This window comes from Oncorhynchus kisutch, linkage group LG27 (genome assembly GCF_002021735.2).
Source record: "Oncorhynchus kisutch isolate 150728-3 linkage group LG27, Okis_V2, whole genome shotgun sequence".
Lineage (NCBI taxonomy): Eukaryota > Metazoa > Chordata > Actinopteri > Salmoniformes > Salmonidae > Oncorhynchus > Oncorhynchus kisutch.
The window spans coordinates 22,440,145-22,466,792 of NC_034200.2; the positions used below are offsets into that span (position 1 = coordinate 22,440,145).

Below are 26,648 nucleotides of genomic sequence, written 5' to 3' on the forward strand. Positions count from 1 at the left end.
CGCTGTGTATAGTATTTTTAATTTACCCCTGAAAATCATATTTTGCCATTCCATTGTGTGGGTTGTTGTCTTACAGTTGATGTAGCTTGTGTCATTGAGGCTAATCATGATTTAATAGTTATTCATTTAAAATCTGAATTTGAGCATTTCAGGTGCACGAACATTTCAAATACCAGTATTGAAAAGTTTCACGACCAAAAGAGTAAATCAAATATTTCAAATTGAGTACCCAGAAAACACATTGTAGAATGAGTAGATCACTACATCAACACATTTTAGCATCATAACTCAGAACAGAAAATAAAAGGAAATGAAATTGACTACTCATTTAACAAACATTTCCCTTTTAAAAAAGATGACTGTCTATGTAGACAGGCTCCTGGATCTCCTCTTTAATGACGCCAACTTTGACCCAGCGGCGTATGTACAGAAGCTGTGCGAGCTCTCCAACCCAGGACTCCTGTCTGCCCAGTGTGAGTGGCCTGACAAGGAGGAGGCAATAGCTGGATTTGTCTCCAGGTTCAATCTTGGGGATGACAGAAGCCAAGTGGGTGACTGCAGCCTGCTTGATTGAAGCGGGGTACATGGGTCCCTCTCCTCTCCCACTTCCCTCCCCATATTTGGTAGTTGGTTGCATTTCCTAAAGTTTTTTCAAGCATTCAGAAGGGAGATGAGTGTTACAAATTGCACAAATGATTGTGTCCTACACACTGTTGGGTGGCCGGGTGACTATATTGGACTTATGGCTAAAATGTCAAATGATGTCTCATCATTATTTCTCACCTTTATTTCTCATGTGTATTCATGTTCATGTTAAACTGTAAACTTAATCAATATTTCTGCTATACTGGCCAATTGTAAATTAACAAAAAAATATCTGATCAATACATTCTGTACATATTGTCATTTATAATGCTAATGCAGAGGCACCAATAAATTGTCCAGTACACTTATTTTCTACTGTCTTCATGTACATTCCTTTATGTCTAAGCTTCTAAGGTGACTCAGGCTTGACTAATTCTTGTGAAGAAGTGTATCAGTGAACTGTATTCTGTAATAAGTTACAAAACAATACAAATGCAATTGTGTATTGCTGCTGTTTGTCTGATATCCAACAGCCCATGATCAGCTCTGTTGACCATGAGAGCATTTTGCTAAGAAAATGGTTTAAGGCATACTATTTAGGCTCTCAATGACATGTGATCCATTGTTTACCTTGTCATCAATGACATGTGGCCCATTGTTTACCTTGTTACCTGGCAACAACCACAAGGTTCAAAGAGCTGTCAGTCAAGGCGAGCTCATGCATATACAGTAAGCTCCCCGCCCACTCAGCCAGCTCTTTCATGCTTCCTGATAGTTAGAGATGAGAGAAGAGGTACAATTTCTTCAGTTCTCCTTTTTCATCAAATAGGGCTCCCGAGTTGCGCAGCGGTCTAAGGTACTGCATCTCAGTGCAAGAGGTGTCACTGCAGTCCCTGGTTTGAATCCAGGCTGAATCTTACTTGGGAAATAGGATGACTATTTGGGACCTTTTAAGAAAGCTGAAACTCATTTACTGCATTTCTATACAATCTGAAAACTCTCAAATGCTATTTGGAGAATAGCAAAAACAAGCCAAAATGACCCCAGCCATTATCACATTGGTTGCTGTAGTTTCATTCACCTCAGTCAGTCTACAAACACATAGCCTATTAGCTATACATTTAGCTGCTACACATTAACTCACATGAACTCAGCACCAGACTAAAAACTATAATTGAATACTTACAGAGGGAGCAGAAAAAGTATTTTATGAACAAAAGGTAAATAAATAAGTTTGTTTTACATAACGTTTTTTTGTTGTTGCATTTTTTTCCCCTGTTTTTAAGCAGATTTTCTGCAATTCTATAAGTTTTCCAGGACTTATTGTGTAGGGTGTTCACCCATAAAATGATTAATTAATTCAAGGTTTAAATAAATATGTCTATGGAATGGAAAATTCAGTCAGAAGTCCAAACCCCATGTATCTACCATTTATGTTTCAAAAGTTAGAGACAATTTACTCTCAGAATGTTTAGAGTGAATGGAATGTCATCACAGGCATAATCAAAAAGTGGTCACTTAAGCAATAAGGCCCGACGGGGTGTGGCATATGGCCAATATACCATGGCTAAGGCATATTCTTATGCACAACTCAACGTGGAATGCTAGGACACAGCCATTAGCCGTGGTATATTGGCCATATATCACAACCCCCCGAGGTGCCTTACTGCTATGATAAACTGGTACCAACATAATTAAAGCAGTAAACCACCCCGTTTATAAAGCTTAATAGAACTCTGTGGCGCTGCTCCACGGCAGAACGGCGCTAACTTCGAATGTCAACTGACAAGCTAACTAGTGGCTGCAGTTTCGTGAGTGAAAAGATCGTATTTTTCGAAATAAAATCTACAGAAAACAAAACTAAATGTATTTTTATTTACAAAGCTAACAGGCTGAATTTCAATATCCATCCTCCGCAAAGAGCATCTGTTTTCCTGTTTTCATTGTGTATTTCTGAGTCTTTCCCTTTAAATCATGATAGAAATGGCCCTCTCAACGTAGATTGATCGCCATTATGGGCAATGAAAGCCAAGGATCTGGAGGTGATAATGACACAATTATTTTGATTGGTCCAACCAGCAGGTAACACCTCCAAATGGTGCCACCTCACAACACCAAATATGAAAGAGATACAACCAGGAGCGGCACAGTCTAAACTAGCAACGATCACAGCAAATTAACGTTCTTATTTCATCAACATTGTCACGTACAAGTCTATTAAGGGTATAATATTGTAGAGAACAATCTAATGATTAATTCTATGTCATTTATAATGACATAAGGCAAAGAAAACTACATTTTGACATTCATTTCATAGCACCCTCTTGAATCTTGAAACTGCATTGTACAGCAATGAGTGAATGACCTATATTACTACATTAAATATGATATCTGAGTGAGAGTGACTAACTAAATCAATGGGGGTCCCCTGGAGGTCAGGGCCCCTGGGCATGTGCCCGGTCGGTAATTAGGCCATGATTACTACAAGTTTAGGTAGCTGGCTAGACTAACTGGACTGATTTACCAATCTAAAAAATGTTAAATGACATGGTCCAATTGAGTGAATGTCAGTGAATGACATAAAACAAGAGAAAAACTTCTGATGCACAACCAAGTTTCGAAATTGCACCTTGTGTATTCTACTGTTCTAACCCTCAACAGTAAGTTGAGACCCTGACTGAGTAGCAGGTGTCCACATACTTGGTAATGTAGTACATATATATACAGTGCATTCAGAAAGTATTCAGACCCCTTGACTTTTTCCAAATTGCGTTACGTTACAGCCTTATTCTAAAATTGATTAAATAAATGTTTTCCTCATCAATCTACACACAATACCCCATTATGACAAAGTGAAAACAGGTTTTTAAAAATGCCTTGATGACAACTTTGCACACTCTTGGTATTCTCTCAACCAGCTTCATGAGGAATGCTTTTCCAACAGTCTTGAAGGTGTTCCTCCATATGCTGAGCACTTGTTGAATGCCTTTCCTTCATTCTGCGGTTCAACTCATCCCAAACCATCTCAATTGGGTTGAGTTTGAATGATTGTGGAGGCCAGGTCATCTGATACAGCACACCATCACTCTCCTTGGTCAAATAGCCCTTACACAGCCTGGGGGTGTGTCTTGGATCATTGTCATGTTGAAAGACAAATGATAGTCCCACTAAGCGCTAACCAGATGGGATGGAGTATCGCTGCAGAATGCTGTGGTAGCCATGCTGGTTAAGTGTGCCTTTAATTCTAAATAAATCATAGACAGTGCCACCAGCAAAGCACCCCCACACCATCACAACTCTTCCTCCAAGCTTCACGGTGGGACCACACATGCAGAGATCATCCGCTCATCTACTCTGCATCTCACAAAGACAAGGCGGTTGGAACCAAAAATCTCAAAGTCTAATGTCCATTGCTCGTGTTTCTTGACCCAAGCAAGTCTCTTCTTCTTATTCGTGTCCTTAAGTAGTGGTTTCTTTTCAGCAATTCGACCATGAAGGCCTGATTCACGTAGTCTCCTCTGAACAGTCGATGTAGAGATGTTTGTGTTACTTGAACTCTGTGAAGCATTTATTTGGGCTGCAATCTGAGGTGCAGTTAATTGCTGATTTCTGAGGCTAGTAAATCTAATGAACTTATCCTCTGCAACAGAGATAACTCTGGGTCTTTCATTCCTGTGGCGGTCCTCATGAGAGCCAGTTTCTTCACAGCGCTTAAAGTACTCATGGGCTGTCATTTCTCTTTGATTATTTGATATGTTCTTGCCATAATATAGACTTGGTCTTTTACCAAGTAGGGCTATATTCTGTATACCAACACTACCTTGTCAAAACACAACTGATTCAATTTTAACAAGGTACACCTGTTAATTGAACATTGAAATGCATTCCAGGTGACTACCTCATGAAGCTGGTTGAGAGAATGTCACAAGTATGCAAAACTGTCATCAAGGCAAAAGAGTAGCTACTTTTAAGAATCGCACAATAAAATATATTTTGATTTGTTTAACACTTTTTTGGTTACTACATGATTCCATATGTGTTATGTCATAGTTTGACGTCTTGACTATTATTTTACAATGGAGAAAATAGTTTAAAAAATAAATAAAAACCCTTGAATGAGTAGGTGTATCCAAACTTTTGACTGGTGTTATATTTATACAGTTAAAGTTGGATGTTTACATACACCTTAGCCAAATACATTTAAACTCAGTTTTTCACAATTCACAATTTAATCCTAGTGAAAATTCCCTGTCTTAGGTCAGTTAGGATCACCACTTTATTTGAAGAATGTGAAATGTCAGGATAATAGTGGAGAGTATGATTTATTTCCGATTTGAATTATTTCATCACATTCCCAGTGGGTCAGAAGTTTACATGCACTCAATTAGTATTTGGTAGCATTGCCTTAAAATGGTTTAACTTGGGTCAAACGTTTCGGGTAGCCTCCCACAAGCTTCCCACAGTAAGTTGGGTGAATTTTGGCCCATTCCTCCTAATAGAGCTGGTGTAACTGAGTCAGGTTTGTAGGCCTCCTTGCTCGCACATGCTTTTTCAGTTCTGTCCACAAATTTGCTATAGGATTGAGGTCAGGGCTTTGTGATGGCCACTCCAATACCTTGACTTTGTTGTCCTTAATCCATTTTGCCACAACTTTGGAAGTATGCTTGGGGTCATTGTCCATTTGGAAGACCCCATTTGCAACCAAGCTTTAACTTCTTGACTGATGTCTTGAGATGTTGCTTCAATATATCCACATAATTTTCCACCCTCATGATGCCATCTATTTTGCATCAGTCCCTCCTGCAGCAAAGCACCCCCACAACATGATGCTGCCACCCCCGTGCTTCACGGTTGGGATGGTGTTCTTCGGCTTGCAAGCCTCCCCCTTTTTCCTCCAAAGATAACGATGGTCATTATGGCCAACAGTTCTATTTTGTTTCATCAGAACAAAGGATATTTCTCCAAAAAGTATGATCTTTGTCCCCATGTGCAGTTGCAAACCATAGTCTGGCTTTTTTATGGTGGTTTTGGAGCAATGGCGTCTTTCTTGCTGAGCGGCCATTCAGGTTATGTCCATATAGGACTCGTTTTACTGTGGATATAGATACTTTTGTTCCTGTTTCCTCCCACATCTTTACAAGGTCCTTTGCTGTTGTTCTGGGATTGATTTGCACTTTTTGCACCAAAGTACATTCATCTCTAGGAGACAGAACGCGTCTCCTTCCTGAGCGGATTGATGTCTGTGTGATCCCATGGTGTTTATACTTGCGTACTATTGCTTGTACAGGTGAACGTGGTACCTTCAGGCGTTTGGAAATTGCTCCCAAGGATGAACCAGACTTGTGGAGGTCTACAATTTTCTTTATTAGTTCTTGGCTGATTTCTTTAGATTTTCCCATGATGTCAAGCAAAGAGGCACTGAGTTTGAAAGTAGGCCTTGAAATACATACACAGGTACCAATTGACAGGTGTCAATTAGCCTATCAGAAGCTTCTAAAGCCATGACATCATTTTCTGGAATTTTCCAAGCTGTTTAAAGGCAATGTCAACTTAGTGTATGTAAACATCTGACCCAATGGAATTGTGATACAGTGAATTATAAGTGAAATAATCTGTCTGTAAACAATTGTTGGAAAAATGACTTGTGTCATTTTGGCAAGTCGTTTAGATGCCCTAACCGACTTGCCAAAACTATAGTTTGTTTACAAGAAATTTGTAGAGTGGTTGAAAAACTACTTTTAATGACTCCAACCTAAGTGTTTGTAAACTTCTGACTTCAACTGTATACATTTTATATAATTGTATTTTTACAGAACTCCGAACCTCGATGTCCTCATATGTAGCTTCGGCCCTGATGATGACTGCTATTTTGATAAAGCCTTGCTCAGGAACGTAGCTTTGATAAGATCTAATACTCTACTTTTGAAATGGTGAATGAATCAGTGTCACTGAAGGAAAGAGAAGTGAAAGATAGTTTGCAGAAAGACCAGAGTTCTATATCTATTTTGACGTTTTTTTCATCTAGCGGTAACAAGCACACTATAGAAATTGATGAGAACCAAACAAGAATTATATTTTGAGCAGAACACAACATGCTAGAATGACTCATTTTTGTCTGACATTATTTTGGACCACCCAAAGTTCACTGTGGATTTCTGACTTGAGTGTTCTACTGCTTATCCATATGCAGATTTCACTGCTTTACTGAGAGAGTTCTGCCCAGTCTGTAATAATAGACACGTCTTGAACACCTAATTCAAAGCCTTTGTCAGCTGCATCAATGACTCACAACATGTCTATAACTCAAACTGTCATCCACCACCCTCCAAAGAGAATCTCCAAGGAAGAGCCTCACAGGATGTGGGCCTTTTAAGGCAGAACCTTACTCTCGGCTTCTGCCAAAGAAAATACACTATGTTTTTGCCAGTAGCTGTGAATATTGACAATGGCCTCATTTTTTACATTTATTTTTATAAAAAAATGTAACCTCTAGGCAAGTCAGTTAAGAACAAATTCTTATTTACAATGACGCCTACACCGGCCAAACCCGGAAGACGCTGGGCCAATTGTGCGCCGCCCTATGGGACTCCCAATCACAGCCGGTTGTGATACAGCCTGAATGCAGGTTTCATTATCTTGCCCCCATCCCCATCAGCCTAAATTGGATAATTAGATGTTGGTTTTTCTATTCATGTGGTCATGGTACGATCTTATCATGGGCGCCATTTCTGGAGTAAAACCTGTGGAATATGGCAATCTGCTTTCTGCTTTTCCATTGATTACACTGGCGAATTGTGTGGTCTGTGGTCCGGTATGGGAACTGGCATGGTGTCGCTCGGTGTGTGTTTGTGTAGGGGCTTAGTTCAGGTCCCAGTTGTGACATAAGGCTGTCACATCTCATTTCCACATCCCTGGGGACAGCAAGGAGCCTCGGATCTGGTTTACAATGAGGCAGGAAAAGGGTACAGGGCTGGCTACAGGGCTGGCTGGCTACCGTTTTTCCCCAAACAATTATATGTTTTAGCAAGAAATGTGGACCTCTAGTTTTGTACAGTGCCTTTGGAAAGTATTCAGACCCCTTGACTTTTTCCACATTTTGTTACATTACAGCCTTATTCTAAAATAGATTAAATATTAGTTTTTTTTCAGCAATCGACACACAATACCCCATAATAACAAAGGGAAAATAAGTTTGTTGACATTTTTGTAAATGTATAATTTTTTTTACTGAAATGCCTTATAAGTATTCATACCCTTTGCTATGAGACTCGAAATTAAGTTCAGGTGCATCCTGTTTCCATTGATCATCCATGAGATGTTTCTACAACTTGATTGGCATCAACCTGTGATAAATTCAATTGATTTGACATGATTTGGAAAGGCACACAACGGTCTATATAAGGTCCCACAGTTGACAGTGCATGTCAGAGTAAAAACCAAGCCATGAGGTCGAAGGAATTTTCTGTAAAGCTCAGAGACAGGATTGTGTCGAGGCACAGATCTAGGGAAGGGTACCAAAGCATTGAAGGTCCCAAAGAACACAAACAGAATAAGCTTGGAACCACCAAGACTCTTTCTAGAGCTGGCCGTCCGGCCAAACTGAGCAATCGGGGGAGAAGGGCCTTGGTCAGGGAGGTGACCAAGAACCTGATGGTCACTCTGACAGAGCTCTAGAGTTCCTCTGTGGAGATGGGAGAACCTTCCAGAAGGACAACCATCTCTGCAGCACTCCACCAATCCACCAAGCCTGATGGAAGCCACTCCTCATGTAAAAGTCACATGAGAGCCCTCTTGGAGTTTGCCAAAAGGCAAAATTCTCTAGTCTGATGAAACCAAGATTGAACTGTTTGGCCTGATTGCCAAGCATCATGTCTGGAGGAAACCTGGCAACATCCCTACGGTGAAGCATGGTGGTGGCAGCATCATGCTATGGGGATGTTTTTCAGTGGCAGGGCCTGGGAGACTAGTCAGGATCGAGGCAAAGATGAATGGAGCAAAGTACAGAGAGATCCTTGATGAAAACCTGCTCCAGAGCACTCAGGACCTCAGACTGGGGCGAAGGTTCACCTTCCAACAGGACAACGACCCTAATTACACAGCCAAGACAAGGCAGGAATGGCTTCGGGACAAGTCTCTGAATGTCCTTGAGTGGCCCAGCCAGGGCCCGGACTTGAACCCGATCGAACATATCTGGTGAGACCTGAAAATAGCTGTACAGCAATGCTCCTCATCCAATCTGACAGAGCTTGAGAGGATCTGCAACTTTGATTTTAGAAGTGGAGGGGGCATAATTATTATTATTATGATTCATTTTTATTTTTTATCCAATCAGATAAACACTCCAAACAGCCTACCCGACCGCTCAGAGGCGTCCGCATGGTCCTAAAGCACGCCCCTGCCTAATTGTGTATCACATTCCAATGGTAAAACTGGGGGGGACAAAAATGCAATTTCAGAATGTGGGGTGGGACATGTCCCGTCCCCAATGAAAGTTGCGCCCCTATTTTTGTACATTGACAGTGGTGCTCCATTCTGGCCTGATCTCTACCTCCATATCTGTAAAGAGGAAATTATATGCCCAGTACACAGCTTTAGAGTTGAAGAAGTTACGTCAGGATGAGTATTTTTCTGGTGACATGTACAGACAACTATCTGATTTCTTGTGCTGCCTGATTGTTGTTTTGCCTTCTCTTGTTGTATGTCCAATTGTTGTCTGACTACAGAGATGTCTGGTATGCTGATGGGCCTACTGTTCCCTTTGAACGGCATCTAGTAATCCATGCAGATATGTCTGAGGTGAAGAACTGTGACCTGATCCTTACCCCAGTCAGTATTGTCTTTTCAGGAACTGTTTTGGTGAGATAAACTATATGGTATGAAACCACATGGCTCTTGAGGTGTATCAGCATGTTATGATAAACAGGACGTCCTTGTTAGTGAATGATGTTGCTACTGATATTTATTTCTACGATGATTCCGATGGTCAGAGTAGAGGACCGATTTAGAATCCAAACTGTCACAACTGACATTCTACCAAGAAACAAGATAAACCACCAACAATATTATTATGTTGTGGTAGATTGGTTAGGACCCATTTTAGATTTGTCTGTAAGAAGGCTATGTAACAAACCGTTGGAACCACAGAGCCGGATCTGTCTTTTCCTACTAGCACTGATAACTAGCTGATAACTTCTTTATTGAGGAAAAATGTATGACTGTGAAATGTGGCTCTCACCTCGCTCCTTATAAGAGTGTCTGCAAAATGACTCAAATATAAAATGACCTATTGTCCCCCTAGTCTCAGTACTGTCCTGCTAAGAAATACAGCAGGTCCTGCTGATGACAGCTTGGCATTAGAAGAACATCTTGTAGCTAGCTGGAGTGTGTGGCTGCTCCTGGTAATCGACGGTACCGCTATCGCTCGAACACAGGCCGGTCAGGCCAAAGGCAGGTGGAGATAGTGCTTCAGCACCAACGGAAACACAAGAGGGACTGCCAGATAAGGGGCCACGACCACTCTCCCCAGGCTCCAGGTCTATGTGATAGGCAGAGTGAATTCTCAGAAAGAATGACACTGCTCAGGGAAAAGATTTGCGCCCCAACCTCTTTTCACTTGTTCTTTACGGGCGAATGTGAAACACACTACGGTAGAGAGATTTACCATAAGAGCGGCTTTATAATCAGCAGCTGCTCTGTAGAATTAGTTGAAGACAAACAATTATTCCCGTCCCCATTTGACTAATCTCGTCCCCCCAGGGAACTGTGTCCAAACTTCTCAGGTCTGGGGGAGTGGAGACTGAAACTCCAGTCACCAGAAACTCACACCACCAGATGACATCTACACCTGTATGTCTGGTATTAACATCTTGGATTCAATAATGCCTACGCATAACGATGGACAACCACTACAGTGTCTTTAAAAAATCTATGATTTATGTTGTTCACTCCTGTCCAGCATGTCCTAACTTCTGCATTTAGTCATGCTTTTCTGAGGAGTGTTTATGACCCAAAACTGTTCACAGACTGTTAGAGGAGGTTGGAGACAGAGAGACCAGGACAAACACTCTTGTCTGTAGTGGACCCATTTACCTTTACATCTGTGTCACTCATGTCTGAGTCTTTAGCATGTCTTCTCTAATGATACATTAGATGTACGGAAGAAAACATTCCTCCTATGGAGAAAACTGGAAGATTTCAGTGTTACAAGACATAACTGTGAATGCCTTAAATGTTTTGTTTGAGAGAAGTTTCTCAAATGATTATTGAGTCTGTCATTTGAATCAACAGGTTATTAAACATGTTCACATCACATTGTCAACATGGCTGTGTTGCATCAATCTTCCATAAGGTGACATGGCTTGGCCCTAATATGGGAGATGCCAGTCATATTTTATGGATGAGGAGATGATAGCTGTGAGCAGCACTATAATTCTGTTAATCTAGCCCAGGGCCAGGCTTATCCTGTTCACCATTCCAATTAAGATTTTCATTAACTGGTCCAAATGATAGACTGGTAATCTCTGTGTTCCCGTGGAACAGGCTTGGCCTCTTTTAAGACGTGTTCCTGCAGTTGCATCACCAAAAACATTCTAATGTGAATTAGTTGTAGCCTAATAATTAGCTATATTGTCATGTGTGTTCTCTATTCTGTTTTGGGTCATGTTTTACATGAATTTGTATAGATGCTACGTAGTAACATATCATTTGAATTCCTTGGTGCAATTACATGCAAGCAGCAAATAGTAAATATACAAACGGAATATTCATGCATTGTCTCATGCACCTTATCAGAGCAGTTACATGTGCAGCTGAGTAACTTCATTCTGTACCAAAGTAGTTTTCAAGTAGATGCATGGCATAAGGGCTACTGAATGCTGTCACGTCCTGTGTAGTTTTGTATGAGATATTCTGTAAAGTAACAGTAGTAAAAAATGAATAAAGACATCAATGGAAATATTTTTACAAGGTTTTATCCAAAATGCTGACATAAATCATGTCTAACCAATGCCAGCTCTAATTACTAGTTTGAATATGAGGGGAGGAGCTTGTGTGTGACAAGTAACACTGAGCACTTGCACTTTCAAACACCTGAAGGGAATTCAGTTCTCAATCTCATAATCGGTTAAATAACAGGCCCATCTTCCTGTCTGCATTTCAAAGGCCAACAGATTGAATTTACAGTAGACTTGGTGAAAAGGGGAGGCATTAGATAATAACATTATGAAACAGCTTACTTCAGCAGAGCCATGCACAAGATTCAAACAGTACCCTAACATCACAAAAGTATGTTACAAATTACCAAATTCATAGATTATATAATGCCAACCCTACAATTTACATGTTCACTATACAGCTCAACAAGTATTTGTATACAGACACATTTCAGCTTTATAAACCAGATATAATTCAATCAAAAAAGGTCCTGTATTTCCCTCCTGTTTGGCCATCACCATGTAGCCACTCAAGGGTGTGTATGTTTTCTACTGATAAGTCTATATTGCGCTCAACATACAAATCGACTTGAGAGTGTTGACAACTGTCATTCTCATTGAAACTAGGTTGAATGAGTCATGTTCATTCCCGGGGGCCTGGAGAACAGAGCACAGAGCAGAGCACATATCACCTGAGTAGGCTCTTTCTGTACCTGACAGCCCAAGACATGCCGGGGCATGGGCATTCACATGCTCTCACTCTATATCTTTAACATCACAAATACATTGGGCCAATGGGCAATAGGACCGGGTGTCAGGTTTTAAAATCAAAAGCCACATGAGTGTGAACATTGCCAGGTTTCGACTATGGGAATTTTACACCCAGTGGTTTAACCTAAAAACCCACAGCTTGGCCCCGGGCAAAGACTGCAATTCATTTATTGTAAGTATGGGGCGGCAGGTAGCCTAGGGTGGCAGGTAGCCTAGTGGTTAGAGCATTGGGCCAGTAACTAAAAGGTTGCTAGAATATGTCCCAGAGTTTACAAGGTAAAAATCTGTCGTTCTGTCCCTGAACAAGGCAGTTAACCCACTGTTCCTAGGCCGTCATTGTAAATACAAATTTGTTCTTAAATGACTTGCCTAGTTAAATAAAGGTTCAATAAAAAATGTAAAAATAAAAAGTGTTTGTTGTAAAGACAATATTTGGCTTCTCAGATGATACCACGGCTTTGCTTCCAGTTTGTTCATTCACCCAACGGCATTAGCTACCCTACTGTAGAGTACCACACACAGGATGCTCATTTGAGTGTCTTAACAAAAAGATAAATACTGTATAAAAAATGTGCTATTAACAATTGTAATGTTAAAAAGCTCTTTTCAGTGAATGGTCAGTCTCTTGAGATTCTTGTAGAATAATAGAAGGCAATGACACACACATCTGATAAAATAGACATCCCAGAGTCTCTGTTGTGGATAAGGGCCTTGCTTTGTCCCACGACACTCAACATGACAATGGCAACCCCATTGACAACTGAGTATATGCATTGGTTTCACGGGGAACCGTATTAAACTAGTGAGGTGTTTTGTCGACAAGGGCATGTAGAGTACTTATACTTACACCTGGTAGTCATTAGAATGGTCATGAGTATCACTGCAATAAACCCCACTGACTGTGATATATCGAATTTCTGTCTCAACATCCCTTCAACACTGACAATGGAATGGAAATTACAATGGAAATGCGGATGGAGAACATAGGCTAGATATTTGAACATCTATTTTAAAGGCCTCATCCAGTCATTGCGCTAATTCGAGTTAGCAACTTCCTTCAAACTGCAAGCACATACATAAAAGGTGTATCCACAAGTTAATCTGAATCTGGGGATGTAGATAAAGGGCCTTATTGCCAGAATCCCAAAACAATCCCTTTACTATCCATGTTGCTCTCAGCACAGTGGACTAAGGAAATAATTGTGGGTGACAATGCCAGAAAGTCTATCTCCAATGAGCATGATATTAGCATGTGGTACACTATCCACAAAGGTTTCAGCTCAGTCAGGTCAAGTGTCAGGTCAAGTGTCAGGTCAAGTGTGAATGGGTAACAGTTAGGGTAAAGCAGAGAACAAACGAACCTGCAACTATCACGGCGTCTCTCTGGGCGTCTGCCTATTAGCAGGCCAAATGCTTCCATGGCAACCTGCAGGATTATAGGATGGACCGGTTCCACCTGTTTGGTTCAGAAGCAGTGCCACAAGTCTGCTCTGATGAACTACCCAGGATTATTCTGTCAACTGTCAATATGAGTTTGTTTTATCCAGCAAGAGAGAGCCATTAATAGTGTACTTACAGTGCCTTCAGAACGTTTTCATACCCCTTGACTTATTTCACATTTTGTTGTGTTACAGCCTGAATTCGAAATGGATAACATTTCTTTTATTTTCTCACCCATCTATACACAATACCCCATAATGACGAAGTGAAAACAAGTTTTAGAAATATTTGCAAATGTATTGAAAATTAAATACAAAAATATTTCATTTACATAAGTATTCAGACCCATGAGTCAATACCTGTTACAATCATCTTTGGCAGCAATTACATCTGCAATTACATCTGAGAGTTTTGTACACCTGGATTGTACAATATTTGAACTTGCCATAGATTTTCAAGCTTATTTAAGTCAAAACTGTAACTAGGCCAATCAGGAACATTCAATGTTGTCTTGGCAAGAAACTCCAGTGTATATTTGGCCTTTTGTTTTAGGTTCTCCTGCTGAAAGGTGAATTTGTCTGTTTGAAAGCAGACTGAATCAGGTTCATCTAGGATTTTGCCTGTGCTTAGCTCAATTTTTTTGCGGAAGACAAGCATACCCATAACAAGATGCAGCCATCACCATTCTTGAAAATATGAAGAATGGTACAAGGTGATGTGTTGTGTTGATTTTCCCCAAACATGACGCTTTGTATTCTGGACATAAGGTTCATTTCTTTGCCACATTTTTTGCAGTATTACATGCTGACCAGACCGGACACGTCGCGTTCGCGAGCTGAAGTCCACACTCCAGTTGGTGGTAGTAATGCACCATAAAGTTGGTTGCCAACCGCCATATAAAGCCCAAAGAAAAAAAATAAGCCTGAAGGAAGGAGGAGAGATGATGAGAAATGAATTCGGTTTACAGTTTTATCTGTGGGTTAATTGTTGGAGTAGAGGACCTTGTGCATTTCAGGTAAAATAACAACCCATGTTTATATCCCAGGACAAATTATCTAGCAACAACAAGCTAGCTAGCTAAATTGCCATAAATGTTTAATGGTTTTCGACCTGTCTGTGGTTCAGAGTTTGTTTTGATATTTCAACCTGCGTGTCCTGATCATGTCTGGGTATAAAAAAAAACATGCGCAAGCGCGCGAGTGGTTTGTTCAGAATGTTACTTTAGTGCATTATTGCAAAAAGGATGAATGTTTTGGCATATTTTTATTCTGTATAGGCTTCCTTCTTTTCACACTGTCATTTAGGTTAGTATTGTGGAGTAACTACAATGTTGTTGATCCATCCTCAAATTTCTCCTATCACAGCCATTAAACTCTGTAACTGTAAAGTCACTATTGGCCTTATGGTGAAATCCCTGACCAGTTTCCTTCCTCTCCGGCAACTGAGTTAGAAAGGACACCTGTATCTTCGTAGTGACTGGGTGTATTGATACACCATCCAAAATGAACTTAATAACTGCACCATGCTCAAAGGAATGGTCACTGTCTACTTATTTTCATCTTTTACCCATCTACTAACAGGTACCCTTCTTTGTGAGGCATTGTAAAACCTCCCTGGTCTTTGTGGTTGAATCTGTATTTGAAATTCGCTGCTCGACTGAGGGACCTTACAGATAATTGTATGTGTGGGGTACAGAGATGAGAGAGTCATAAAAAAACAAGTTAAACACTATTATTGAACACAGCGTGAGTCCATGCAACTTATTATGTGACTTGTTAAGCACATTTTTACTCCTGATCTTATTTAGGCTTACCATAACAAATGGGTTGAAGACTTAATACATTTCCGATTTTCTTTATTTTATTAATTTGTAAAATTTCTAAAAACATAATTCCACTTTGACATTATGGGGTATTGTGTTTAGACCAGTGTCATCTCAATGTAATACATTTTGAATTCAGGCTGTAACACAACAAAATGTAGAAAAAGTGAAGGGGTGTGAATACTTTCTGGAGGCACTGTAGGGAATGTACAAAGTAAAGAGCAAGGATATTGCATAATGTCTAGAGCCAAAGTTAATTGATTGTATCCAGACAACTGCAACACATTAGCTGATAACAAACTAAATTAACCTTCTGACTATCATTTCTAAACAATCATTCAATAACACTAGGTTTAAAAAAAAAAGACATAGAGAGGATATCTCGTCAGGAGGCCTGGTGTGTGTTTTATAGCTCTTCGGTTTCCATTAATAGAAAGCCCTATCATTACAAATCGGTTTCTCTTTTGAGAAAAACAACTGAAAATGTACACCTTTTTCAGTACTGTAATATAATGCACAGTGCAGTGCAGCTGTAGAAACACACTCTCCTCAACCTCCAGGGCATTAACTGATAACCATCACACCAACCATCTCAGTTGCTACACATGGGTCCGTTTTCAACTAGTAGCTGGCTTGTTCCATGAATAGATTACATTTTGCTTCCCTTTTCAGTAGAAAACATGTTTTCTATGAAGTTGAACATGTGCTCTTTATGACAGAATGTTAAATTAGGTGAACATTTTAATTTTTTACCAAGATACACTACCCAAAATCAGTGGTGGCCACTGATTGGCTGAATACCCGGGGCTTGAGGTGGTTGGAGTTGTCAACAAAGCACCATGATAGAAATATGATGGCAAGTTTTCAAACTACTGGTAGTTTCTTTGAGAAAATATATAAAGCGATCTGTACATTTAAACAACAGCATAAATATGCCTATTTGACTTTTGCATGTCAAAAACCGAAAGACCACTGCTGCACATGCTGCCACTGTTTTGAGCAGATTAGATTAAACTATTTAGAATGAGCAGCCAGCTCACGAATGAACGAGTGCACCAGGGAGAACGCAACAAGCATGCATACGCAATAAGTGAAAACACATTATCTAACTGGGGATAGCTAGTTAACATAATGTCACAAAGCATGATGCACTAGCCAGTTGACTTTCATTCTGAAATAACGTAATATTTCCGAGTTAGTCAGATATTAGTTTAGAACGACTTGAAATTGGCATAACTGTCAAGCAAGCTGCTTGTCAAAGATAACTGGATAATTTGACCCCCAAATATCGACCAAACTATTTCTCAATGTTCCCAACATTTACTGTAACAGGCCAATTAAGTTTTATACTGTTTTAGTCCACATAACATGTCGCCCTGTCACCTACAGTAGAACATGATGAACAACAGGGAAAATAATACAATTGGCCATGCTTTATTTGTCCTACTAGATCTGCAATGAAAAGGTTCTAGCTAGTGTATCTCTCTGTCCTTAGACTCTTGTTGGATGTAGTTGTCCTAAACTCCCATGACTGTTATGATTATTTATTTACAATTTACTTTTGTTTTGTCACCATCTGTACATGATAGAGCAGATCTAGTCTCACATGTGGAAGTAAGCCGTTTGGCATGAGACTCATTGGAGGGAGGAGATTAGAGCAGACCCCGAAGTTCTGACTGAACGGACGCACATTTGAGCATCTCAGGATTGCCCATTTACTTTGTGCTGTTATAATTTATAATTTGAAATCCTGTGATTTATTGGCAGTTTCCCCTCATAGCAAATAGCTGGCAACACAATCCAAGCAATCAATGCACGGCTATGTGCCCACGGAGGCGGATCTGCTGCTGCTGGCAGTCACTGAGGGGCAGAGTAGTAAGTAACTGAACAGCTTGTTTTGAACAATAGCTTTTTTCAACAGGAACTGTACACATTTACTGCACCTTTATGAGCATTTGAAAGATAATCCATGAATTCTGTAATATATCCAGTTAAAGTCGGAAGTTTACATACACTTAGGTTGGAGTCATTAAAACTTGTTTTTCAACCACTCCACAAATCTCTTGTTAGCAAACTATAGTTTTGGCAAGTCAGTTAGGACATCTACTTTGTGCACGACACAAGTCATTTTATCCAACAATTGTTTACAAACAGATTATTTCACTTATCATTCACTGTATCACAATTCCAGTGGGTCAGAAGTTTACATACACTAAATTGACTGTGCCTTTAAACAGCTTGGAAAATTCCCAAAAATTATGTAATGGCTTTAGAAGCTTCTGATAGGCTAATTGACATAATTTGAGTCAATTGGAGGTGTACCTGTGGATGTATTTCAAGGCTGACCTTCAAACTCAGTGATTCTTTGCTTGACATCATGGGAAAATCAAAAGAAATCAGCCAAGACCTCAGAAAAAAGATTTCAGACCTCCACAAGTCAGGTTCATCCTTGGGAGCAATTTCCTAATGCCTGAAGGTACCACGTTCATCTGTACAAATAATAGTACGCAAGCATAAACAACATGGGACCTCACAGCCGTCATACCGCTCAGGAAGGAGATGCGTTCTGTCTCCTAGAGATGAATGTACTTTGGTGCGAAAAGTGCAAATCAATCCCAGAACAACAGCAAAGGACCTTGTGAAGATGCTGGAGGAAGCAGGTACAATATATATCCAGAGTTAAACGAGTCCTATATCGACATAACCTGAAAGGCCGCTCAGCAAGGAAGAAACCACTGCTCCAAAACCACCATAAAAAAGACAGACTATGGTGCAACTGCACATGGGAACAAAGATCATACTTTTTGGAGCAATGTCCTCTGGTCTGATGAAACAAAAATAGAACTGTTTGGCCATAATGACCATCGTTATGTTTGGAGGAAAAAGGGGGAGGCTTGCAAGCCGAAGAACACCATCCCAACCGTGAAGCACGGGGGTGGCAGCATCATGTTGTGGGTGGGCTTTGCTTCAGGAGGGACTGGTGCACTTCGCAAAGTAGATGGCATCATGAGGGTGGAAAATTATGTGGATATATTGAAGCAACATCTCAAGACATCAGTCAGGAAGTTAAATGTGGTCGCAAATGGGTCTTTCAAATGGAGAATGACCCCAAGCATACTTCAAAAGTTGTGGCAAATGGATTAAGGACAACAAAGTCAAGGTATTGGAGTGGCCATCACAAAGCCCTGACCTCAATCCTATAGAAAATTTGTGGACAGAACTGAAAAAGCATGTGCGAGCAAGGAGGCCTACAAACCTGACTCAGTTACGGCAGCTCTGTGAGGAGGAATGTGCCAAAATTCACCCAACTTATTGTGGGAAGCTTGTGGAAGGCTACCCGAAACATTAGACCCAAGTTAAACTATTTAAGTAATGCTACCAAATACCAATTGAGTGTATGTAAAATTCTGACCCACTGGGAATGTGATGAAATAAATAAAAGCTGAAATAAATCATTCTCTCTACTATTATTCTGACATTTCACATTCTTAAAATTAAGTGGTGATCCTAACTGACCTAAGACAGGGAATTTTTACTAGGATTACATTTCAGGAATTGTGGAAAAACTGAGTTTAAATGTATTTGGCTAAGGTGTGTGGAAACTTCCGACTTCAACTGTATACAGTACCAGTCAAAAGCTAGGACACACCTACTCATTCCAGGGTTTTTCTTTGTTTTTACTATTTTCTACATTGTAGAATAATTGTGAAGATATCAAAACTATGAAATAGCACATATTGAATCATGTAGTAACCAAAAAAGTGTTCAACAAATATTTTAGATTTTTAAAAGTAGCCACCCTTTGCCTTAATGACAGCTTTGGACACTCTTGGCATTCTCTCAACCAGTTTCCTTAGGAATGCTTTTCCAACAGTCTTGAAGTTGTTCCCACATATGCTGAGCAGTTGTTGGCTGCTTTTCCTTCACTCTGTGGTCAAACTCATCCCAAACCATCTCAATTGGGTTGAGGTCGGGTGATTGTCGAGGCCAGGTCATCTGATGCAGCACTCCAGCACTCTCCTTGGTCAAAGAGCCTTTACACAGCCTGGAGGTGTGTTTTGGGTCCTGTTGAAAAACATATGATATTCCCACTAAGCGCTAACCAGATGGGATGGAGTATCGCTGCAGAATGCTGTGGTAGCCATCATCCGCTCACCTACTCTTTATCGCAGAAAGACACGGCGGTTGGAACCAAAAAACTCAAATTTGGACTCATCAGACCAAAGGACAGATTTCCACCGGTCTGTTTCTTGGACAAAGCAAGTCTCTTCTCATTATTGATGTCCTTTAGTAGTTGTTTCTTTGCAGCAATTCGGCCATGAAGGCCTGATTCACGCAGTCTTCTCTGAACAGTCGATGTTGAGATGTGTCTGTTACTTGTACTCTGTGAAGCATTTATTTGGGCTACAATCTGTGGTGCAGTTAACTCTAATGAACTTATCCTCTGCAGCAGATGTAACTCTGGGTCTTCATTTCCTGTGGCGGTCCTCATGAGAGCCTATTTCATCATAGAGCTTGATGAACCTTTCAAAGTTCTTCACATTTTCTGGATTGACAGCTCTTCATGTCTTAAAGTAAAGACAGACGGTCATTTCTCGTTGCTTATTTGAGCTGTTCTTGTTATAATATGGACATTAACTTTTACCAAATAGGGCTATCTTCTGAATACCACCCCTACCTTGTCACAACACAACTGATTGGCTCAAATGCATTAAGAAGGAAAGAAATTCCACAAATGAACTTTTACTATCCCAAGGCACACCTGTTCATTGAAATGCATTCCAGGTGACTACCTCATGAAGCTGGTTGAGAGAATGCCAAGAGTGTGCAAAGCTGTCATCAAGGCAGTGGGTGGCTACTTTGAAGAATCTCAAATATAAAATCTATTTAGATTTGTTTAACATTTTTTTGGGTTACCACATGATTTCCTATGTGTTATTGCATAGTTTTGAAGTCTTCACTATTATTCTACAATGTAGAAAATAGAAAAAATAAAGAAAAATCATTGAATGAACAGGTGTGTCCAAACTTTTGACTGGTACTGTATTTACCTTTTTATAAAAATAATTTCCCTTTTTTTTTCAATCACAAGTGGGGCACCACCCTTAACACCCTAATGGTGGGCCACTGCTGTCCAAAATGAATGACCCAGCTACTGTATTTCAAGGATAATTAGATTTTAGACAATAACCATGACAATCCATGACAATAACACAAAATGGAATATTGTTGTTGTGCTGTGTGAGTTTTCTATGGAAATGCCAAGTCTGCAGACAGACAAAAAGCTACTTGTTTAGATCCAGGTCATAAATGTTTTTTCCTGATGTATTTCAGTTTTTCCAACTGAAATTAGTGCAGTATTTTCATTGAGTCAAGAGGCCTAAGCAGAAAAACAAAGTGGCTAAAGTTTCGAAAGCCAGATAGAGCATTGCATTTTAGCAGAGACTCCAGTTAGTGACACAATCTTTCTTTTGCGCGACTAAATTCTTACTGCAGCAGTAGAATATGAAAAGCTGTAGAACAGATAGGACAACAAATCATGTTTTTTTCCAGGTATTTCCCCCATTGTTAGTAAGTAGGAGAGCAAGGAGGCCTGAAGCAGGTCCTCTTGGGCTGTCTTTTTGACCCCAGACAGATGCAGACACACAGAGAGACGGTTTTGTGTCCCCAGACAACGGTTCATACAGAGCCGGCAAGGGCAATTACATCCCAGGACAAAGGACCCAAGAGGGGGATGAGTGACTGAGAACAGGACCCTGGCTGGGTCAGGGGCCACCAGGAGCCAGTGAAAGCAGCAGAATGTAAAACTCTGTGGAAAGAGATGGACATCCCTGAAAAACCCCTGTGCAAAGCTGTTTTGGATGGGAAACATGCGGACGCCTTTTATCCTGCTCTGTCTCAGTGTAGCAGTGTTTCTGTTCCTCCTCAGCCCCAGTAGTCATCGTTATAATGGTAAACTGCTACTGGAAACTGTTAAGTATCCTGATCTTATTAAGTGTGAACTAGAAATTTGTTCGCACTCAATGCTACAAAAACACTTTATACATGTCGGGTACTATACTGAACAAGAATAGAAATGCAACATGTAAAGTGTTGGTCCCATGTTTCATGAGCCGAAAAACAAAATCCCAGAAATGTTCAATACGCACAAAAAGCTTATTTCTCTCAAATGTTGTGCACAAATTTGTTTACATTCCTGTTAGTGAGCATTTCTCATATGCCAAGATAATCCATCTACCTGACAGGTGTGGCATATCAAGAAGCTGATAAAACAGCATGCTCATTACACAGGTGCACCTTGTGCTGGGGACAATAAAAGGCCATTCTAAAATGTTCAGTTTTGTCACACAACACAATGCCGCAGATGTCTGAAGTTTTGAGTTAGTGTGCAATTGGCATGCTGACTCTAGGAATGTCCGCCAAAGCTGTTGGCAGAGAATTGAATGTTAATTTATCTACCATAAACTGCCTCCAATGTTGTTTTAGAGAATTTGGCAGTACGTCCAACCAGCTTCACAACCGCAGACCACGTATAACCACGACAGCCCAGGACATCCACATCTGGCTTCTTCACCTGCGGGATCATCTGATGGGGGTGCTGAGGAGTATTTCTGTCTGTAATAAAGCCATTTTGATTGGCTGGGCTTGGCTCCCCAGTGGGGGAGCCTGGCTGCCAAGTGGGTGGTCCCAAGCCCTCCAAGACCCACCCATGGCTGCACCCCTGCCCAGTCATGTGAAATACATAGATTAGGGCCCAATGAATTTATTTCAATTGACGGATTTCCTTATATGAACTGTAACTCAGTAAAACCTTTGAAATTATTGCATGTTGCGTTTATAGTTTTGTTCAGTATAGATAGTTAGGGGTTTGATAAACACATTTTTTAAATGTACTAGATGTTCACAGAAAGCCAGCAGGTTCCAGCACAGTCCAGACAACAGACTATTTAACAAAGCAGGCGTGTGCACTCAGGAAGAGCTGAATTACTGATTACCAAGTCAGCCAACCGGCCACTTCCCAGCCAGTGTTATTACTTTTCTTTTCCCATGATTATTCCAAGATTCTGTATTTGTTCCTACTTCCTCTCTCCTTGACCAATGGCCTCACCTCCTTTGATATATCAGAAAAGGTAGCGCTTCTGTGTGGCTTTTTCATGTCATGCAAAGCAGCGTATTTATATTAGATAGTGTGGGTTTTCCCTCTGCTTCTGTGATGGAGGATAATTACTAGTGACTGGAGTCACTAGATTAGATTGTAATTGATTTGTCAAAGTGCCTGAGTGAAACTACAGGAAGACAAACAGAACAGTGGGAAAGACAAACAGAACAGTGGGAAAAGAGGGGGAAGAAGAAGAAATACAGACTACAGCATGTCCCAACCACTTCTAGGTTATTATTATCATGCATCAAAGAGAGAGAAGAAGGATGTAGGATGGTCTAATGACCCACACAACACACCATGATGAAAGGACCAACAACATTTTAAATATGTTCAAATTAAAATATATTTTAAAAGGTTTCCGAATCGAAACAGGACAACAATCAGTAAAAATCTCTAATTGTGTGCTCTGTCCTGAGACTGTTGGGGTGGGGGGGGTATCTAGGCAGGCTGCTGTGCTTTGTCCCCACACACAAACACACACACAATAACCCACGAACACACACTAGTAACCTGTGTCTGTTTCTCTCAATCTAGCAGACAGGTCTGTTGGCTCCTGGTTGGGACATTTAACCAGTCATGTGGTGATTGAGATCTCGTCTCAAGTCTTTTCTCCTCTGGCCTTTGTTATTGTCAAGTCTCCTTCAGGAGACAGAGAAGAGAAGCCTTCTAGGCTTGTTCAGACAGATAACATGGTCAGCAGGCTAAGAGAAGATGGATCAGGAAAGCGGGCAGTGATGGTGGGCACAAATATTTACTTGGTCACATGAACACACTTTTGTCCAAAGAGAGACGTGTCTCTACATGGTCCATGGATGGGGTAAAAGAGTGATATGGCTGCCAAGGATTGTACAGTAACCTTAACTACTGCTGTACGGGAATCAACCTCCATTTTGCTGAGACAGCGTGATATTTGATTCGATTTTGAACAGACATGGTCCATCTGTCTTAGTTTGTGATGACTGACAGTCATGTGGTAGAGAGGGTGAACCAATTACAGGACAGAATGTTGAGTGATTCAAAAAGTAAAGGTGGTCATCACCAATCAGAGAAGACGTGGAGTTGATTCTGCAGAATGTATGTGACTAAACCTAAAAATATTCGATAAAGCCACAATCTGTAATCTTGACAGTTGTCTTTGGGTGTGAAACAGATCTACAGTGCATTCAGAAAGTATTCAGACCCCTTGACCTTTTCCACATTTTGTTACGTTACAGCCTTATTCTAAACGATTTTTTAAAATCTACACAAAATACCCCATAATGACAAACCAAAAACAGGTTTTTAGAAATGCTTGCAAATGTATAAAAAAATACAAATTGAAATATTACATTTACATAAGCATTCAGACCCTTTACTCAATACTTTCTGAAGGACCTTTGGTACTGATTACAGCCTCGAGTGTTCTTCGGTAGGACGCTACAAGCTTGGAACACCTGTATTTGGGGAGTTTCTTCCCATTCTTCTCTGCAGATTCTCTCAAACTCTGTCAGGTTTGATGGGGAGCGTCACTGCACAGCTATTTTCAGCTCTCTCCAGAGATGTTCAATCGGGTTCAAGTCTGGGCTCTGGCTGGGCCACTCAAGGACATTCAGAGACTTGTCCCGAAGCCACTCCTGCATTGTCTTGGCTGTGTGCTTAGGATTGTTGTTCTGTTGGAAGGTGAACCTTCGCCCCAGTCTGAGGTCCTGAGCGCTCTGGAGCAGGTTTTCATCAAGGATCTCTCAGTACTTTGCTCCGTTCATCTTTGCCTCGATCCTGACTAAAAATGAAAAACAATCCCCACAGCATTTCTGCTGTGAATAATTTCTGCCACCACCATGCTTCACTGTCGGGATGGTGCCAGGTTTCCTCCAGACGTGACGCTTGGCATTCAGGACAAACAGTTCAATCTTGGTTTCATCAGACCAGAGAATCTTGTTTCACATGGTCTGAGAGTCCTTTAGGTGCCTTTTGGCAAACTCCAAGAGGGCTGTCATGTGCCTTCTACGGATGAGTGGCTTCCGTCTGGCCACTCTACCATAAAGGCTTGATTGGTGGAGTGCTGCAGAGATGGTTGTCCTTCTGGAAAGCTGTCCCATCGACACAGAGGAACTCTGGAGCTCTGTCAGAGTGACCATCGGGTTCTTGGTCACCTCCCTGACTAAGGCCCTTATCCTCCAATTGCTCAGTTGAGTCTCCAGCAAGAGTCTTGGTGGTTCCAAACTTCTTCCATTTAAGAATGATGGGGGCCATTGTATTCTTGGGGACCTTCAATGCTGGAAGAAATCTTTGTCTACGGACAATTCCTTCGACCTCATGGCTTGATTTTTGCTCCCCATGCACTGTCAACTGTGGGACCTTATATATACTGTAGACAGGTGTGTGGCTTTCCAAATCATCTCCAATTGAATTTACCACAGGTGGACTCCAATCAAGTTGTAGAAAGATCTCAAGAATGATCATAGGAAACAGGATGCACGTGAGCTCAATTTCGAGTCTCATAGCATTGGGTCTGAATACTTATGTAAATAAGTTATTTCTGATTTTAAATTTTTTATACATTTACATTTTATTTTTAAAACAACAGTTTTTGCTTTGTCATAATGGGGTTTTGTGTGTAGATTGATGAGGAAAAACATTTATTCGATCAACTTTAGAATAAGGCTGTAAGTAACAAAATGTGGGAAAAGACAAGCGGTCTGAATTCTTTCCGAATGCACTGTTCCTTGCCATTTGAATTTAATTAATGCTACGATGCCTTTCTTTAATTCTCATTTGTAAAACACATTTATCAGCAACAGATCCTGCATGATTAAAGAACCTTTTCATATATACTCATTAGTAGAAACATTACATCCAATTCAATTTTCCAAATCTGGTCAAAATAAATGCATCATATACAAAGCCCATTGAAACTGCTTTGTGGTGTGAATGCAAAAACGCCAGTGTGTGGTGTGAATGCAGTCTAGTCTGCAAAAAAACATGTATCTTTTGACATAAACCTATTTGTGTAAACAACATGTCTACTGTACATGTATGACCATATCATGAGTGTGGACCACTCACTGGCGTTTTTGTAAACTCAATAAAACGTCAACTACTTCAGAGTGCTGAAAGATCTGATTGAATGGTTGTCCATATTTTACAAATGTTTGCGTTTAACTTTTTGTTTTTAGAAGCAAAAATGTTTGTCTAGAGTATCTGTTTGTCAACTCCGTCAGTGGCGTGTCAATTCTATTACTGACGGCTAACCTCCATAAGATGTTTTTGGTCAAAATTCTGAAAAAATATTATCATTACTGTTCTGCAACATATGCTTAATCATTGAAGTATTTGCTATGCTAGACCTAGTGGATAATGTTTGCTTTCTACATATTGTTTGTGTGTTCTAAATCTGGCAGACCCCCGCGAAACTGCGCTATGCCACTGGGACCACAGCTTTGTGGAAACAAATCATACTTTTCCACAACCTCTGTTATGTTATTTTGCAAGCTAAAACTTATCATCACAATAATACGTCATTGTGAGATATTGTTTAGGTTATTGAATAATTACAGTCCATAGAGAACAAGACGATGTTTGTATTGAGCTGCTTGCAAAATAACAAATTAAGTCCCATCGTAGATTTCCTTGTGAGTAAAATTAAATATATCCACGAAGGTAGGCTATGGCACTGTCTGCTAAACGGAAATCTTCATAATTGTTTAGAAAACAGAAGGATACTTACTCTCTTTGAACAGGGAGAAATACAAAAGGAGAAACGTGACCCTACCAGCCATTCTTATCTTAATTTCTATTTGTCCTAGATGTCTTGGGCTGATATTGTATTTGATAATACAAGATAGGAATTAGCTTTCTATTTTTGTTCCTTTAAATCTAGAAATATACACTTTAGAATAGGCTGGTAGAAGTTATATCATGAACATCGTCAACAATTGGTTTCGTTTTGGTTGACATT

The 26,648-nt window shown here is 40.3% G+C and overlaps 1 long non-coding RNA gene across 1 annotated transcript; it reads right to left on the reverse strand.

Annotated features, from left to right (window-relative positions):
- LOC109872103 (uncharacterized) lies at window positions 1–26,648 on the reverse strand. The gene is made up of 2 exons (XR_002252398.2): window positions 26,418–26,648; window positions 1–640 (listed from the first exon to the last, which is right to left on the reverse strand). It is a non-coding gene; the product is annotated as an uncharacterized LOC109872103 (long non-coding RNA).